A 19,783-nucleotide genomic window follows, 5' to 3' on the forward strand; every position below is an offset into this window, starting at 1 on the left:
GTAGAAGTAATAGGCTAGCTGGGATTCTTTTTAATGGAAACTTAAATCACTATGGTCAAGGAAAATGACTTTCTTTCCACTCGCTGGTTGGGGGATTTCCCCCAGCAGTTGCTTTTCAGACGAAGCAGCAGAAAACACTGGGCTCCATTTGTGCGCTGGAGAAAGAGAACTCAATCTAGCAGTCGGCATTGTGGGCACAGTTCTAGAAGATGAAAACCCTCGTCATCCTGCTTGGTTCACTGGCTCTGAAAGGCCCACATGCCATGCCACTTTGCCAGATCGCACATCTGCATTTGGGTTGGTACATGCCTTTGGTGTTGGCATTGGCCCTGTGACCACAGAGCTTTCTATTGCAGCTGTTCTCGTGGCTTGGCTCTTCTTTATTCCCTTAGGTCTTATGGTGGAGCAAGAGGACACCCACAGTGGAAGCCAAGAGAGTCATCTTAATGAATGGCATGCCAGAGACCTTGTGATTGGGATTTGCCATGTTTCAGAGCATAGCTGGCTAAATTCCTGTTACTGAAGGATCAGGTTAAATCAGGCATACAAGTAGGGTGGAATCTTTTCTTTTAGGAAACCTTTCACCAAAGCACTCTTGTCTCAGCCAAGGCTCCCTTCTGCATGAACTGATAAAGGAAAGTTAAATATTCTATATAAATGCGGAGCATAGACCGTGTCCCAGGTATATGCAAACTAGTACTAAAGCTAGTCAGAGGCTTCGGATGTACGGCAGCTGCCCCGTGCCCTTCCCGGCACCATCTCCTGCGGTAGATCTGTGTACACAGGACCCTGGATAGAAAACCCAGGTCAGTGCTTCCAGCTGTGGGCTCCCTTCCGGCCACCGTCTCATTAAACACGGGGTTCGGGAACCTGGTGGAACTCTGCCACAACTGCAAGAAAACACATTTCCGCCTCCAAGTGTCAGAGTGAAGGGGGTGGGGATGCACCAAATGCTAAAGCAAATAAAAACATCTTTTAAAATGTTGCCTGCTTGCTGCCAAGTGTGGGCTCAGAGGGAGTGCCACCGGGAGCAAGTTCCACATTGGCGAGGCCCTCCACGGAGAAGCCTGGCTGGCAGGCCAGGAGGATTCAGTAATTAACACTGTCAGAGACGTGCGAGGTCCCATTTCAGCAGCTCCCTTTGCAAGTGTTTGCCCGTGTACAGTCACCCTTCAGCGGCACAGCTGCGGTGCGGAGTCCATCAGTGGTCGGCGCACGTGTGGGCTCAAACTCTTTGTCACTCAGTATAAGAAAACCTGGGGGCTTTTTTGTGGGGTTCTAACCCTTTGGGGATTAGGGCTAAGAGTATCTGATTTTTAAAATGCTAATTAAATGAGGGCTCTAAGAATGCTGAGTAACTGGCTGCTAGAAATGATAGCATCCAGAAGGCTAGATAACAAACATAGAGCTCGAGAACCACACGTGGTCCCCTTGGGCCTGGACATATGGATTGGCTATTATGGGCTGGAAAGGGGGCTGGGAAAACATTGGGAAGTATGGGTGAAATTACAAGCTATTAAGACTCTAAAACAGGTCTCAAATGGTAAGGAAGAATGGCAGCCATCCCCTTGAGAAGAGGAGAAAATTAGTGGTTAGGTAGCTGTGCTATAATGGGAGAAACACAAACTGGCTGTGGATTTATGGTTTCAATTCCCAAGACTGCCACTCTCTGGTGCCATGGCAACTGGGCAAATTGTTTAACCCTCCTATACTAGAGGCCTGGTGCATGAAATTGGTGCACTGGGGGGGGGAGAGGGGAGTAGTCCCTCAGCCCAACCTGTTGCACCCTCTTCAATCTAGGAGCCATCAGGGGATGTCCTACTGATGGCTTAGGCCCACTCCCCGTGATTCTCTGAGGAGCCTGGCTGCTTTGCTGCCGCCATGGGAACAAAGCCGCCATGCCCTGCTGTCTGCTTTGTCTGCAGTGCCTGGGGGCTTCGCCACTGCTGCCACACAAATGAAGCCGCCACACCCCACTGTCTGCTCTCAGTGGCGGGGCTGAAAGGACTGGGGGACTCCAGCAGGGCTGAGGGGACTGGGTGCCGCCATCTTGTGGCTATGGGTGCTGCCATCTTTGTGACAGTGTGACGGTCAATTTGCATATTCCCTCTTTATTAGATAGGATCTATATATATACATATATATGTATATACAATGAGAATTGTGATATATAAAATATTTTTATTATGCATATAGAGAGACATGTATTAGTGAGTAAATAAGCTATTAATATATTTATATACATATGTGCATTCATCTGTATATGTCATTTATTAATCAACTACTATACAATCAACACATATTTTTTTAGTACCTCCTATCAGTAGGCAAGTTTTTATATTTGGTATTGAACATAACAAGTAAGGCTTCCTTTCTCTTGGAGCTTATATTCTAGTGAGTAAAGGAATCAACAGGAAACTGGACATGTAAATGAATAAGACTTTTTCAGGTTGTAGGGAGACCTATGATAAAAATTAAAAAGGGTGGTGGGATAGGGAACTAAAAAGGCTGTTTTAGGTAGAATGACTCTAGAATATTCACATATTTTTTCTCATTCCAGTTTTTGACCCCCCCTTCTCTGGTAGGCACTCCTGTTCTTATTCATAGGTCACTGAACAGGAACTGAAGTTCTATAGGTTAGCTCTGAGGGGGCATTTAATAGCGTGGGTATTGGTGGAGCTATGCTAAACACTCCTCCTCTTTAGTAAGGGGATGTCTGAGATCAATGTTTCCATCCTACATTGATCCACAGTTTCTTCACTTACCTTCTTTAGGTAAAATATTGTTTGTGAGAACCTGTGTGTATTATAATCGAGGAATAGAGCCATACAGTGGTAAACTACACTGGTTTGCAATTTTGACATTTATGTTCTCTGTCATCGCTGAGCACTGGCGAGGACACAAATGGACCTATGAAAGCCAGAGTGCACTGTTACAGACATCTGCAGCCAGTCCCCTCTGCAGGCATCTCCAGCACTCTTAGGTAGGGCATCTGTTTCACAAGAAACCAACACTCATGCAAAGAAGGTAAGATGGTTGAGTGGGACTACTTCAGACAAACCTCTCTGAAAGTGGCACATTCAGATGTATTCTTTTCACACTCCTTGCTAGTGCCTTTATTACTTGTCATGTTGTAAGTAGAGGGTAGTAATTAAAGTTGTGTTGCAGCAAAAAATATTGCAGTGGGAGAAGGAAATTAGGACATATAAGTCTTTGTCAAAGCATATTTGTTCTGAGCTAGATTTGAAGCATCTCAGTGTATCCTTACATTATGCCCAGTTTAAAAATGATGAGAAACATGTCTCCCTTCGGCCCTCAGGAAGAACACAGCAAAGAAGGCCTTAAAATGGTGTCAAAGAGAAACCTAGAATCATATCAGTGAGAGTCAGGATGCATGCTCACTCTCCATAGTCATTGTTCCTTTGCGTTTCCGATGCTGCTTTTTGCACGAATAAGTGTGTACATTCATCAGGCACAGCGTCAACAACAACGAGTGCTTGATGTGTGAACATGGCCAAGGAAAGGCATGAACAGAGGGATGATGGAACGGATCCCCTCCATCCCTGGTTCTCCCTCACTCTCACATTTTCACCCTCTCTTCTCACTGCTTGCCAATGAAGTGTCTGCACCAAGGTGCTTTTTTTTTGTTTTCTCCCTTGCATGATTGTGGCTAGCTTTAAAGGTCTGCTCTTTTCTCATGTTATTTCCTCTGGCTGGAGCTCTCTCACTTAACATATGGATAATTTCTCAAAGCACTACCTCTCAGAAGCCTTCCCAGTCTTAGTCAATAGTCTTGTCTAAGATGTAAGCAAGATGAACCTCCAACCACTAAGTCCCACGCATTGTATTTCCGCCACGTATTGTTTCACTTAACCTTCGAGAAAGCCCTTGATAATATGGTACAGTTCCCATTTTACACAGGGGGAGAATGAAGCCTGGAATGTTTAGTGACTTCTCCAGTTGCCCCACTGGGTAGTGGGGGGCTGATAGATAAACCTACATCCTCTGACCTGGGTTCGCTAGCTAGCAGGACCATGTTGGGCTATTATTGACTCCACCCACCCTTCTCTCCTTAGCAGTGGGTAGTCAAAAGGATGACAGCATGTGGGAGGAGGACAAAAATTGTGGAAGGTTCTCCTGAGTCAGCCCCTGCAGAACCAAGTTGTCAAGTACTAGGGAGCAGTACCTAAAGTTTAGGAAGCAGCCTTTTTGGTAAAACTTTAATGGTGAGTTTTGTCACTTACACACTGCTGTTCTGAGATCTGTTCTGTGGAGCAGCTAATTAATCCTCTTGGGGCAATTACCCAGGCACCAGAAATGCTCTGCTGCAGGCCCACGCCTCTGGGCGCAGTCTGTGCTAAGTAAGCAGCCCGGGAACCTTGAAGTGGCAGGTTTGCAACCACTCCTTCCGAGGTCAGCACTTCGAGCACTTGTATGCTCTGGGCCCAGCAGCACAGCATCGCACGCAGGTGGGTGTTCTGTAAGTGCTTTTTAATGATGGCGGTGGTGATGATGTATGAAGGTCTGTTTATACTTGCAGAGAGGGCCGTGTATTTTAACAAGAGGGACTTTTGATTGGCATTTCAAAGAGGCAAGTGTTGTTGGAAAATGTCAGCACCCTGCATAGGAGGGCACTTCATAAGTGTTAAGGGATTGGGTCTGCTAAGGGGATTAGGATAATTGTTTTGGAGTGAATGGGCAAGCTCCTTGGAGGTGACCTAAAGTCATTTTAATGGGCCTAGTGGAGCTCTGGAGACAACTCATGCTAGTGGATTAAGATGCTGTGATGGAAATTCCCAATCATTGCTGATCGTTGGTGCCATTGGGATACTGGCTCCTCTATTGTACTGCTATGCCTGGTAGGCTGACTCAGTTTCTAGGCTGGAACAAAGAAATGTTCATCAAAGGAACTGCCACCCCACCATGTGGCATAGGGCTCCTTTGCCTCCAAAGATGAAAGGTGCCTGTTTTCTTCATGGCACTTCTCATTTTGAGAGAGACTTTTAATTCCTGCCAGTTCAAGATCAATCAGGGATGAAGTCAAACACATCAGAATAGAAAGTCCTATGGGTGAAAGTAAGGAGGAAAACTTCTTGCTCCTACTAAGTAGGCACCAGGCTGGGTTGTTATATGTTAACATTGCATCAAGCTTGCAAGCTTTAGGAATGAAAGATCAGCTCTGGAATGAACGTATATGTAAATTCAAAAATGAAAAGAGTAATTTATATTATGTACTAGTAGTTCATGTCCATCTGCAACCTTTTCTCACATGATAGAAATAAATGTTGGGCCGAAACCGGTTTGGCTCAGTGGATAAGAGCGCCGGCCTGCGGACTCAAGGGTCCTAGGTTCGATTCCGGTCAAGGGCATGTACCTTGGTTGCGGGCACATCCCCAGTAGGGGGTGTGCAAGAGGCAGCTGATCGATGTTTCTCTCTCATAGATGTTTCTAACTCTCTATTCCTCTCTCTTCCTCTCTGTAAAAAATCAATAAAATATATTAAAAAAAAAAAGAAAAAGAAATAAATGTTGGGTGAAAAACTTAAATTACAAGTACTAGTTGACCCAGGTCATTCTGTTAGCCAAAGGTTGAGATGCTACTGTTGTCCATATTCCAATACTTTTGCTTCAGCCAATTTGAATTTCTTTATGCATGAGACCATCAAATAGCCATAAACATTACTCCTATCCTAAAAGACTAGAAAGGGGTGTTGTAGCAATAAAAACTGGCTTTTGCTACAAGTATTTTGTACCATGAATATCTGAAGATATTAACTACTGACTGGTAGTTTCAGACTTTGCAGGGTTGTCAGGTGGCATGGGACCTCTAAGTAATAATGCTCTCAATGGTTATGGTTTATCTGGGTCAGACCTTCTTCGAGGAAGTGGCTAGAGAGGAAAAGGGAGGGGTAGGGCAGGCAGGGCAACACATCTGCTTGGACACCATGGAGTGCACAAGTTTTGCTGCCATGTGAGATTTTGCACCTGCAGCAAACAAACTTTGGGTTTCTCTAAAATGCAAATTGAGGAACTGTATACACAAGTGGCTCTCAGCCTAGAAATTCCATGCTTTCCCACATTGGTTTGTAACCAGAATCTTAACACCCACATTACATATCTGGCCTGGGCCACCTATAATCATTTCAGTTCCTCTGGTGAGTAGACGACTGTCTCAGAGGTTGGAATCTTTCCTTTTTTGGGCTTAATACTTAAGTCTGCTTTATTGATGGAGCATAACTGGTCCAAGATAGCTCTTCTTTAAATTAAAAATCATCTTCCATAAAATATCCTGTTTCTCTATGCAGCACTCTTTCTGTAGAAACTCCTCACTCTGGATTCTCAAAGGGCCAAGGAGAGTAATGGGGATTTTGATGAAATAGCCTACAACTTTGAAATATTCCTCCTCTACAACAGTGTCAGCATCACTGCGGGTGGTTGTTAAAAATTGAGATTCCTGGAATTCAACCCAGGTCTCTGGAATCAAATTTCTAATGCTGGTTCAGGACTCTTGGGTTCACACAGGTCTGATAAGCACTTTTGTAGACTTGTGCCAGGTGCCACGGGATTGGTTTAAGGACATGGGCTAGACCTATTATACCCTTAGGTGTGTATTTCTTATGTATGTGTAGAAATTCACCTGATTTGGGGCTGCCTACCTTTTGTCTCTTTCCAGATAGATGAATTATTGTCTAAATGATTTTCCTAAACAGAAATAAGAATTTTTATCCCCTTTTTGATCCTTTCTTCCTCTTCCACCATTCTCCCCTCTTCTCCTCTCTTTTCCTTTCTTAAAACTTTCTTGGCCTTGGTTACAAACATATGTGCCATACTGAGGAAGGTATAGGGGGAAATGCCAGACAACAATAAAATGTCAAGGTGAGCCAACCTCATGTTTGGTGTTCGTGCGGGTTCTCCAAGGGAAAGATGGCACACTGCAAGACTCTCGGGGAGAGCACATGGGAGGTGGAGGGCGGCGTGTTGAAGTAAGAAACAAAGGCAGACTTTGTGAGGGAGGGCAAATGGCAGCGAACTGAAAATACCTGAGTATGCAAATTCTACACAAACTACCAGGCAGTGTAACTGTGCGGGAGGATGTTGTGTGAGGAAGTCACAGGTTTAAATAAATTTCTTTGACTTCTAGTTAAGATGAAGAAGTGATTCTTTACCTTCTTATATTTAAAGATATGGCATCACATCCAGTTTTAGCCAACACGCCTCCATTCTGACTACCTCCAAATTCCAAAAGTAACAGGAAACACACCTGCGTAACTGTCTCATTCTCACAAAGATCCCTAATATAGGACATGCCAAAATTAAGTTAATTTTTTTCATAATTCATTTGAACATGACTAAATGAGCCTACAAGGAAGAAAATGTTTTACTCTGAGCTTGCCTTAAGTAGTGGCAAAGCATGATATGATTTGGGGGTGCCCTTGGCCTTCCCCTGTCCTCTCTTATTTCTCATCCAGCCAACAGTGCTTTGGTTGATTTTTTACCACAGAACTGCCCCTTTAGATTAGACATTATGCTTAAAAGCCCGAAATCACAGAGCCCCCAAACCAATTTCACAAGAAGCTACTTAAAGTGGGTAGCTGTCCACTAGAAAGCACCCTGGTCCAGAGCCATTAGCTTGGAGAGAGCGGGAGGAAGGGGAGGGGAGAGGAGTGGATGTTTGAGAAGGGCAGGCCTGACAGTGTCACACAGTGGGGACATGGGGACATCATGAGGCCATAAAGGAAACATAAAGGTAGCACTGAGGGAGAAAACACCAAAGGCATTTTCTTGTTTTCTGGTAATTTCCTGGGCTAGACCTCATTATGGGTTTAGTGCAGTGATGGGCAAGCTTTTGAGCTTGGTGTTTCAAACTTCGCCAAAAAAACTGAGCATAACTCGGGTAGTGTGTCCCTTTGAGGAAAAAACATTATTTCGCGATATTTATAGTTTAAATAACATAAATGTTTCATCCTCGGCATGCGGCCGCCTCAGCAGCCGCGTGTCATCAGAAATGGCACTGACACGTGTGTCAGAGGTCAGCCATCATTGGTTTAGTGGAATGAATAAAATAGGTCCAAAAGCTAAGGCAGGGTGAAGTTGGGTACATTTTAATGTACTGCATGGACAGAACCTATCACAGGAGGCATAGCATGTGTCAACTGGCTGTTTAGCCTTTAGCCGACTATTATTTTCTCTGTATTAAACCAACACTGATGGATTATTTTAGAGAAAAAAATGGACCAATTTCTCTAATTGGTCTAAGGCTAAAGGAAAATAATAATTGACTTTATCCTCCTAACTGTGAATGGGGAACACAATTCAAGCAATCTTTTTCTCTCTGGCAGGATTAGTTCTAATGATTCATGTCTGTGAGAATTGAATTTCCTGGAGAAAAGCATTGTGGAAATTGAAGTTACAGATTTTAAAACTCTGATCATAAAATCTTTCCCTAAATAGAAAATAGGTTAAATTATGTTTTCTTGTCTTTTTTCCTCTCACTTATGCTGTCCCTTCAGTTTCTGATTCATGACTGTGCACCAAGGACATTAGGGATGTGGGAGCAAAATGACTAAAATATTTAGCTCTACTGAAGGGCAGATTTGGCTCCTGAGAGCCTGCTAATTGGCTGGGTATGTGCCTTCTCCCATGCTGGTCCATCTGCCAGGCTTTACACAGGCTTGGAGACGTGTTCAGGGATTGATTCTAATGCAATGGGACCAATGTTCACCAACTCAGGTGGAAATCAGCCTCATTAATTTATAGTTGAAATTTAGATTTGTCAATGTGATCGGGCATGAGATTAGGGAATAATGGGGCCTTTGGTCAACAGGTAAACAGGAGAGAGAATAACATGACCATATAGATTAAAATTTGTATTAAGAACACAAACCTTGCCCTGGCCGCTGTGGCTCAGTGGGTTGAGCAGCATCCCATGCACCAAAATGACACTGGTTTAATTCCCGGTCAGGGCACATACCCAGGTTGCAGGTTCAAACTCCAGGAAGGGTGCCTACAGGAGGCAACCGATTGATGTTTCTCTTCCTCTACCTTTCTCTCTCTCACTCTCTAAAACAAAAAGTCAATATAAACATATTTAAAACAACAACCCACAAACTTTGTGTAGGCCAACAATGAAAGCAACATTAGCAACAAAAAACAGTATAGGTCAGATTTACCTTCTGGGACTCCAGTTTATTATTTCTGCTTTAAAATCATGTTTTATATTTATAAAGTCCATTCCAAACCCAAACTGCATACCAGTTTTGGATTATGGGATATTTTGGATCATGTACCTTTCTTGCTATTCAATAATTAAACTAGTAATTAAGAGGCAAATAATTAAGAGCAATGCATTTTTTTGAGTTAAAAAATAGTTATCCATACTATAGATAATGCCCAAATATTGAAATTTATTTTAGTATATATATTATTTTGTTGACTTGATTTATATGTAGGTAAGATGTTTCTTGACATAACATTCTGAGGGAACACTAGCAAAGGAAAAGAACTTGGAAATATTCTTCAGTAGAATAGGAGTGAAAAACCAATGATCCCACACTATTGGGAGACAGGTTCTGTGTAATATTTTTGTTGTTGCTATTATTACTATTATTATTTCCTAATTTGTAGCAACATACCTGGTACATTGTTAGGGCTCAACTTATGGTTATTGAGTTTAAAAAAAATCAGTTACTTTATTGTACTCCACCTTCTGCAGCATCTTTTATTTCAAATGAGGTCCTGGGTAGAAATGCCAGTGTATTCCATACCCAATCTGCCGGGAGAGCAGTGTGACCGAAATCTGTGTTAAATTAAGCAATAAAGGAAAAAAATAAAACTGTATTCCCGAAGTCCCATACATAGAAAACATCTCCGTGATTTGGTCATTTGTTCATGTCTCATTCAAACAGTGCATCTTAAGACTGAAGCAGCTACTAAGAGGACGAATGTGCAGTAAATCCGACCAGTTAAACCTTAATAGTGGGAATGAAACCTTTAAATTGTGTGAACCACTCGCAGCCTCACAACTCTTTACATGTGCAAAGCATTGAATGAAGACATATGGTCACCATCAACTTGGTTATTTAATTCCGAGATGACACACGTTTTAATCTAACTGAAAGGGGAAGCTACTATATAGCTGGTTGTAATTAGCGAACCACAAATTTCTATAACCACTTCAGTCTAAACCAAAAGCCAAAATGGCATTTCATGATTACACCATCCCACCCATGATTTGCATTTCTTGATGAATTCCCAAGGTTAGGATACGAGCCATACTGTAAAACCAACCCTCAATTACACCTTTTTAGAGGGGAAGATTAGTGGCAGGTGGTGCCTGCTATAAAAGCCTCATTAAAACACCTTCTGGTGGAGTTTCACAAAAGGAAGCCACCAGATGGAGACCCATCTCCACATGGTAGTCTTACCTCAAATGAGAGTTTCACCTGACACTTTGGGGACAATTTTTTTCTCACCTAACAAGCCACTGAGGTTCAAAAGACGATCTATTAGGATTAATCGGACTTGATCACTAATCCATTGTAATGCCATATGCTGGAAGCGCTGTTCACTGTTAAGCCTGGAGCCAGGTAGAGCCCCTCTGGTAATGTAAACCCTCCCATTTTGCCGCAGCTAATCTCATTTCGCCTCCTCCCAGCCCTCAGATGCCAGGAACGATGCTTAACTCCTTCTTACATGGTCTCTGATGCATTTTTGAATGGTTGCAAATCTGATCTCAAAGGTAATGATGCTGAAACCTGCTGACTAATTGGAAAATGATTTTCCTGGTGTGGCTTGCTTAGGGAGGTGAGTGGATAAAAGGCATTCATTCCATTGTGCACAAATTCAAAGACGGAGTCCTGGCCTTCTTATCAGCACAGCTTGGTGTTACTTATCTCCTCCTCTTTCCTAAATGTGTTTGCCGAATCTTCGAATCTTCGATGTACTGGATTGGAACAGGGGGCCAGCTGGGCAGAGAATGTGAAGTTTACATTCACGGAAGAGGTTCAGTCACCTTCTGTGGATCTGGAAAAGGCAAGAATGTTTTCCCCCCTGTGGCTGGCCTTCGGGGTGAATTCAAACCATTATGTACCACACAGTATAACTCACATTTTATGTGTGTATGCCTGTATGTATATGTGTGTGTGTGTATGTGTGTATGTGTGTGTGTATGTATGTATGTGTGTGTGTGTGTATATATATATATATATATATATATAACATATGTATATATACAATAGAGAGTTATGTTTTGGGTTACAAATACCACCCACTAAGTCACTTTCTAAAAGAAAGATGACCTTTCTTGCTCAAGGCCCTATGTCTTTGAGTTGCATGCATGAAGGTAATCACACACATATGGCCACATGAGCCCCACACATCTCCCTCCAGTCCTGGGGCCCCAATATGACAAGTTAAGTAGCATAACTTCCAAATCCTCTGCAACATTTTGTGGTCACTTGGTTCCAGCTAGAGACAGACTGCTAGAGGGGATAGAGTTAATAATCCATCTGCAATGTATATTAAACAGTATCATCAAGATAACAGTAGTTGTCCTAAAGTAATGCCATATGCATTGAGCACATGCAGCCTGGCCTCCTGCTGCTTCACACCTTCCTAACAAACTACTGCCCCAAGTGCAGTCGTATTTAGAATGGTCCCATAATTACCGGGTCTAATCAGTGTTTCTTAATATAACCTTTACATCACCGAGTCATCAGGTGTGTGGGGTGTGGTACTTATTAAATGCAAATTTCTAGGCCTCAACACAGACGTAACGAGATGGGGATTTATGGAGGTAGAATCTGAACACTTACATTTGTTTACACATTTCCCAGGTGATTTGGACGCACACAGAAATTTAAGGTCTAAGATAAGGAGCACAGGTTTCCACTGCCTACTCTGAAACCTGCCAGAGCCCCACAGACCCCTGCTGTCCTTTTCCCTCACACTCTGGGCCACATGACACTGTGATCAGAGAGAATGTGTCCACAAGGTTTCTTCTGAATGGGATGGGAAAATGTTCCCACTTGCTCTCTGGATTAAATTTGTATCTGGGAAAGTTTGCTGTGAGTGTTATTTGTTATCCAAATGGTTTATCTAATATGTCTCATACTGTACATGGTTATGAATCCTTAAAAAACCTCAAGTTTCTAATGACATATAAATCACTCTAGCTTTGTTCCAATAGTTTGCCTAGTTATCAGACACCATGCGTGAGAATATAGCCCCCGTATTGTGCAGATGGAAGACTTTATTTTGTTATACATGAGTATTGCTAGAGTTGGCCAGGCAAGAGGAATTCTCTTAGGAAATAAAAGAAAATTAAGAAGTTCAGTAGTCAGTCAGTTACTTTGAAGCAGAGAATCAGGCTTTCTCGGTAATGACACCTGGAGGATATCCTTTCTCTATTTGATGCCATTGCATTTACGAAAAACCATGGACAATACCTAGTGTCATTAGTCCTTCTTCTTGTTCACATATGACTTTTACTTCAATACATCAAGTCATTGAAGATGTAAAGATTTTCTTGTAAGTTTTGGTAATCAAACTCCAGATGGAAAAGGCTCATTCGCCAACAATAAAAAGTTACCTCATCTCCCTACCTCCACCTCCCCGCCCCCTGCCTCCACCCCGGGGTCCACAGGCATGAGGACTCTGCTAAAGCAGAAAGGAACCCACGAGACAAGAGTGTGGTGCCTGGATACCTGGACTCAGGAGAGACAAGCACAGGAGAGGTCAGCCAGGACCAGCTGCCCCAGCTGACTCTGGGACTGAATCTGCCCTTCATGTACAGTAGGAATCCTCTGTGTGAAGGATGGAGTCAGCTCTGGCCTGGTAAGGAGTTGAGGGGCCAGTGTCTTTGGGAGGACTAGGAGGCAGCTGGTTGAGCAGGGCAGCAATCTCTCGGCACTGAGGCTGCCATGCACCTGAGGGCACTGTGGGGCCTGCAGGGGAGGGTTCTTCCCAGGTGCCTAGTTCTCCAGAGCAGCCAGCGGCAGCAGAGCAGACTCCTGGAGTATTTGAGGCACAGGACCTAGGGAAGGGGTCTGAGGCTCTCTGTTCATCAATGAAAGCAACAATCTGAACACAGGTATTGAGTTCCCAGATCCCATTCCTCCCTGGAAGCTGGTGAGGCCTGCAGATTTAGAAAAAAAGAAAAAGGAAAAAACTATCTACATTTGACCTGTTTCTTTCTGGTAAATATAGCATAGACACATATATGTGATGGCATGCTCTTCCTGCCCATCCCTTCTTTTCTCTGTTGTTGGCTTGCTAATAGGAGAGCGAATGAACTCTGCCATGATGTCCTTCAAAAAATCTGACTTCCACTATTCCTGTCTCACCCTCAGGAAGTAGTGGTGATACGCAGAGGTGTTCAGAATTGAGTTTGCGACATAATAAATATGAATGATCCTGAATTTCCTTTTTCTTTATTTTTCATTTGTCATGTTTCCTTGATAGTAATGTCTATTGTTACAAAGTACTATGCAGCATGCAAATGTCAGAGTGCAACTCGACACTTTTAGTATAAAATAAAGCGTTCTGTTTTGATAAGAAAACTAGAGAGAGGCCCGGTGCACATTTGTGCATGGGAGATGGGGGGGTGGGTCCCTCAGCCTAGCACCCTCTTACAGTCCGGGACCCCTCAGGGGATGTCCAACTGCCGGATTAGACCTGCTCCCGGAGGGCCTAAGCCAGCAGTCGGACATCCCCCGAGGGGTCCTTAGCACTGCCACGGAGGTGGGAGAGGCTCCCGCCACCGCCACTGCGCTCACCAGCTATGAGCCTGGCTTCTGGCTGAGCGGCACTCCCCCTATGAGAGTGCACTGACCACCAGGGGGCAGCTCCTGCATTGAGTGCCTGCCCCCTGGTGGTCAGTGCGCGTCATAGCAACCGGTCTTTCCACCGTTCAGTCAATTTGCATATTAGCCTTTTATTATATAGGATAACAAAGGTAAATTCTGACAAGGCAGCATGCATGTTTGTCCTTATCTAATACTAGAGGCCCAGTGCACGAAATTCGTGCATGGGGTGGGTGTCCCTCAGCCTGACCTGCACCTTCTCCAATCCGGGAGCCCTCACGGGATGTCCTACTGACGGCTTCGGCCCACTCCCCGTGGTTCTCTGCTCTCTGCAGGGCCTGCCTGCTTCACACCGTGGAGATGGCCAAGCAGGCCATGCGGGGTGCTGCCTGTGGACTGCACTTCACTGCTCCTGGGTCGCTGAGGCCGTGCTGGGTGCTTCCTGTGGCCGCGCTTGCCTGCTCCCTGGTCGCCACAGCGAAGACCAAGCAGGCCGTGCTGGGAGCTGCCTGCAGGCTGCGCTTCCCTGCCCCTGGGTCGCCGCGGCGAAGGCCAAGCAGGCTATGATGGGAGCTGCCTCCTCTCTGCTGTTAGTCTCCACGGAGGTGATGAGGTTAATTTGCATACTCACTCATGATTGGCTGGTGGGCATCGTGAAGTGATGGTCAATTTGCATATTTCTCTTTTATTAGTGTAGATTTGTGTAGCATTGAGTCAGCTCTAAATTTTTCTTTGCACATTTCTCTCAAACCTTCTTCTCTACCTTGATTGCTTTGTTTTGTTTTTCTTTTTCTTTTATTCCTTCCTAGATTCTATCCCTGATTATGTCTGGACAGTGCTGGGTATTCTTCCACTTAACTGAAGGTTTCTGTTTGTGTCTGAATGTTGTTCATACATAGTCCTTCTCAGGCAGTATTTATTCTTCCTCCTAACTTTCTTCTCTTGGTTTCCTCCCATACCCTCCACCCCATATTTTCTACCAGTAGTTGAAAGTTGGGACTTCTGAGTTTTGAATTTCCTTGTAGCTGTTTGCTGTGCATATCCCTGTGGAGTAGGGAAAGTGAACATGTGTATTTCTGGGCTCTCGGCTTTGTGTGCGCTGATATGTGGAAACACTCTCGGTTCATGAGTGAAGACAGATTAGCTTGATATCCAAACAGCAATGCCCCATGTTTTTCTCACACCCTTGAGTCAATTTGGTGATAAAAATAAAATCTTTTTTTTTTCTTCTTCTGTAAAGCATTTACTTGTAGGGCTTTTATCTTCTCTGGTTACCTCTACTCCCCACCCCAAGAAGAAATCTAAGCCCCAATTAGGGTGAGTGGGGAGGAGGGAGGAGCAGAGTGAGGTGCCTGGCCCCCAGGGCTGCTCTCCCTACACAGACCTCAGGATTCTCTCAACCAACCTAATTTCTCCCATTTAACTAATACAGGGCTGGGAGTGACCTTTGCAGGCCAGTGGGCAGGGGCTGAGAAACACTCCCCAAAATGAGTGAGGATGTATATCTGTTTACTGCACAGCATGCTGGCCTCCAGCTAATGCCATTAATCCCCCTGCTGCGTTTCATTAGGTGACAGACAGGGAGCTGCGCTTGGGAGGGAATCCACGCTTCTCCCCATCAGCCAGCTGCGGAGAGGAGTCAGGCGCTCCAGGAGCTAGGCTCCCCTCATTTGCTTTTCTTCCTCTATTATCCCTGACATGTTCACTGAACTACAGACTGCATGTGTTTAAAAATAATTAAACGTGCTCCAAACAAATAGGCAATGTTTCCACGACCCCTGCAATGAACGTTCGGGGTGTTTTGACAGGTTTTCCTGCTGGTTGGATTCATCAAGCAGCCCTGCTCTTTGCTGTCACTCCTGACAACCTGGCAGATAACCTCCCCCCACCCCCGCCCCGGGGCAGGCTCACTGGCCCCAGTTCCTTCCCCTGCTCTGACCTTGAGGCACAGAGAACTTTCAGGCTGAAGGAGGACAGACCATTGAGGGGATCTATGGTTGGGTTCCCAGGGCATTGTGGTTCCTGAGTGGAGCCATTAGATAAAAGAAAAACGAAGAGCAAAATAAATATGAGGTTTTATTTTTAAATGGTTCTGCTGGTTAAAGAGACCAAATAAGAATCATAGGAGAAGAAGGAAAGGCTACCAATTGGCATTAAGACTGTCCTCATCCCAGCCTCTTGTCAAATCTGGACTTGGCACACCCCTGACTGTAACCCCCCATTTTTAATATTTTAAAAATTTAAATGCCTGTTTTCAAAGATGAAGAAGAGAGAGGAGGAAGAGGAGTAGAGAAGATATAGCTTATAAATTACATAAAATATAGCAGAATAAAACAAGTTGAAATATGTATAAAGAAAATTAACAGAAGGGAAAGAATAAGGTAAGGAAAAGACTTGTGAAGTTCAGGGCACAAAAACCATGCTAAAAATAAGAGAAACCTGCCTGGCCAGTGTTGCTCAGTGTCTGAGAGTCAACCTATGAACCAAGAGGTCACAGTTCCATTCTCAGTCAGGGCACATGCCCACATTACGGGCTCGATCCCCAGTAGGGGATGTGCAGGAGGTAGCCAATCAATGCTTCTCTCTCATCATTGATCTTTCTCTCTCCCTCTCCCTCTTCCTCTCCCTCCTCTCTGAAATCAATAAAAATATATTTTAAAAAGAGAACTCTAATTATTTTTCTTACCGAGACAAGTGTCTTTCTCATACAAAGGATATATTGTGACATAATCAACAATATCTTCAAAAATATTCATTGAGTAAAAGATGATGGGAGTTTCTTGATTCTCAATGTAGGCTTATGGAATCTTGCAAAGTTATAACTTTTATTATTTATTTATTCATAAATTTATTGGGGTGACATTGGTCAACATGACCAGTTAGATTTCAGGGGTGGGTTTCTATAAATAACTGTTTTAGAGGAATTCTGTGAAGTAAGGAGTGCATGGATATGTATTTTAAAGTTGTTAGGGAGAAATAATCAATACAGAGTAATATAGCTTTAATGGTCTGGCTCAATCTAGGGAATAGCTTTGAGAGAAAACATAGGAATAGATGCTCTCTAAATCCTTTAGGTAATACTCTTAACAGTATTAGAATTAATATTGACAGCAGGTGATGTGCAGTCACTTTAATTTATCCATTGGCTACTATGACAGTGGTGCCCAAGGTCATCCTAATATCATATGCATCTTAAGGAACCAAAAAGAACCTGCAGGACAGTGGAAGTTTCTCCTCAAGGAAGAATTCTCTAGTAGACTGCAAAATGAGTTATCAAGTACTAATTTCAGCACCAGAAACTGACAAATTACAGCCTGTGGGTCAGATGCATCCTACTGCGTGTTTTTGTGTGGCCTGTGAACTGTGGTTTTGACATTTTCTTCAAATGGTTGAAAAAAAATCAAAAGAAGAATAGTACTTTATAAAGTGACAATTATTTGACAGTCAGTTTCAATATCCACAAATAAAGTTTTATTGGAACCCAGCCCTGCTCACTCACTTGCGCAGTGTTGCATGGCGACTTTCCACTACAGTGGAGGAGTTGCAACAGAGATTGATTGAATAACCCACAAAGTCTAAAATATTTATCATCTGGCCCTTTACAGAAAAGGTTTGTCAATCCCTGTCTTATACCAGTAACAATAAACACGTGACCACATTAATTTTTTTTTCTGATTATCAAAGTAAAATAGATTAAAAATTTGTCGCCTAAGTGACTGTCTGACCATTCGACCGTCTGACTGGTAGCTATGACATGCAATGACCACTGGGGGAGGGGGGGGCAGATGCTCAACGCAGGAGCTGCCAAGCTGTGGTGACTTGGCAGCCGTGGTTCTCAGGTGATGCACCTGGAACTAGAGAGGAGGGAGCCCAGTTCTGGGGTACATCACCAGAGAACTGCCTTTCACAATCTGGGACCCCTCAGGGGATGTCAGAGAGCCGGTCTCTGGCCAATCCCCACAGACCAGGCCAAGGGACCCCACCGGTGCATAAATCTGTGCATCGGGCCTCTAGTTTGACAATATGTATTAAATAACAAACCATGCTTGCCTTTTGACTCATAAACTCCACTTCCAAGGAGGTTATCCAACAGTGGAAAGTAGGAAACAACACAGATATCCAACAATACAGAAAATGATTAAATGAATTATGTTGAATTATGGATAGTTAAACAATACATACCCTGTAGCCTTTAGAAAGATGATTGGATATATGTAATCAGAACACAGGTAACATGATTGGAAGTATTCTCAGCCTACCTGCACTATCACCACCTTCTTAGGTGGAAGAATTCTTTGTTTCTGTGATAAGATTTGTGAATAGTTCACCCTGATTATCATTTGATTTTTGTCTTTTGTTTTGTGGTCTATTTTATTTTTTCTTAGGGAAATGTTTTAATTTTATGTAGTCAGAAAACATTCTTTCTTTGTATTTATAAAGAACTTTATTCAGAAAATAACAATTATACATATTATACACTTTTGAAATTCTTTCATGTTAAAAAATGTGCATGTATCTACAATAATAAAAGCATAATATGCTAATTAGACCAGACGTACTTCCAGACAACCTTCCAGATGAAGCCAGGGCTGCGAGGGAAGCCAGTGCCAGCAGCCGGGGGAAGGAAGGCCTAATCTTGCACGAATTTCATGCATCAAGCCTCTGGTTATTATATAACCTGCATGGATATTTGGGGTGTAAAGTTAAATTGCTTCTTATGCCTTTTAAAACATATTGAGCTGGGCATGCTACCATACTAAGACTGGCTGAGGTGGTGCTGCTAACATGTGTTTTTTATATGTAAATATGTTCATAATAGGGACTGGAAAAGGAGTGAATATATCAGTCTATATATTAAGGCATGCAAAAAATATAATTTTATTTTTTGATAATCTGATTCCCATTTTGGGTCTCATTCCACAGTCCAGCTTGGGTAAAGTTAGTCATTTGGGGTAAATACAGTCCATTAAGAATAATCTTTTCCCACTTCTTCCTCTCTGTTCAGTCTATACTGCTCAGGTTCCATCTGACTTGATGTCTTCCTAGCTGTACCAGTGGTGTTATGCTCACTCTCTAGTCTCTATTAACTCTTGTTCTGTGAGGTGAAGCACAATTTTTAAAAAATTTAAGTCTTGCCAAGCTTATTGTCTAGGTTTGACACAGAATTTTTAAGAAAATGCTTGCTGAGCTAATCATGTTTATTTTTTTCACCCCACCTCTCAGTGTAGATTGGGGAGAGGGCAGGAGCGGGGTGGAGGGAGTCAGTGGGGGGAGGGAACATGTGTAATACTTTCAACAATACAGATAAATAAGTAAATAAAACATATATTGGGCTCTTGGACCAAGGACTGTTATAGGGGAGACCTATGAAAAGAAAATCCCTAACTCCTCCCCATCACCCAAACATTAGTTCCAGGGAAATGTGGCAGAAACCCCCAAATAGTTGGAAGATCTGAGAATAGAGGAGTCTGTGCCCCAGTATCCTGATGGCTGAGCTGGAGGGTGACAAGCTAGATACCAAGGCCGGGGTTGGGGGGGAAGAGAGGGCAGTAGAGCTGCTGAGACGGCCGCAAGGTGCACCTAGAACTGAAACTGTTCTGGTAAGTCCCTGCTCCCCCCAACTGGATGGGGAGGAGACAGACATGTTCTCAGGTGACGGGAGGGGTGGAGGCAGCACCAGCCTCACGGAGCTGGAAGGGAACTGCAGTTGTGATGGGGAGAACTCACAGGCAGAGCTGTTGGACGCTCACAGCCCTGTGGCCGGAAAGGGGCAGAGCGGGCCCAGCAGATGCCATTGGATGTGGTTTCCTTGTTACAGATTACTTTTAGCACAAGAAGGACCCCATGTTTATCTTTCTAGGCATAGGAAAAGGATCTTTGGTGAGCTAACGGAATTCAGTGAGGCAGGGAAGGCAAAGACTAATATGATTAACATCTTCCAGTTGTAAAGGTGAAAAGGCAACAAAATACTTTATACAGTAT

This window comes from Eptesicus fuscus, chromosome 15 (genome assembly GCF_027574615.1).
Source record: "Eptesicus fuscus isolate TK198812 chromosome 15, DD_ASM_mEF_20220401, whole genome shotgun sequence".
NCBI classification, from domain to species: Eukaryota; Metazoa; Chordata; class Mammalia; order Chiroptera; family Vespertilionidae; genus Eptesicus; species Eptesicus fuscus.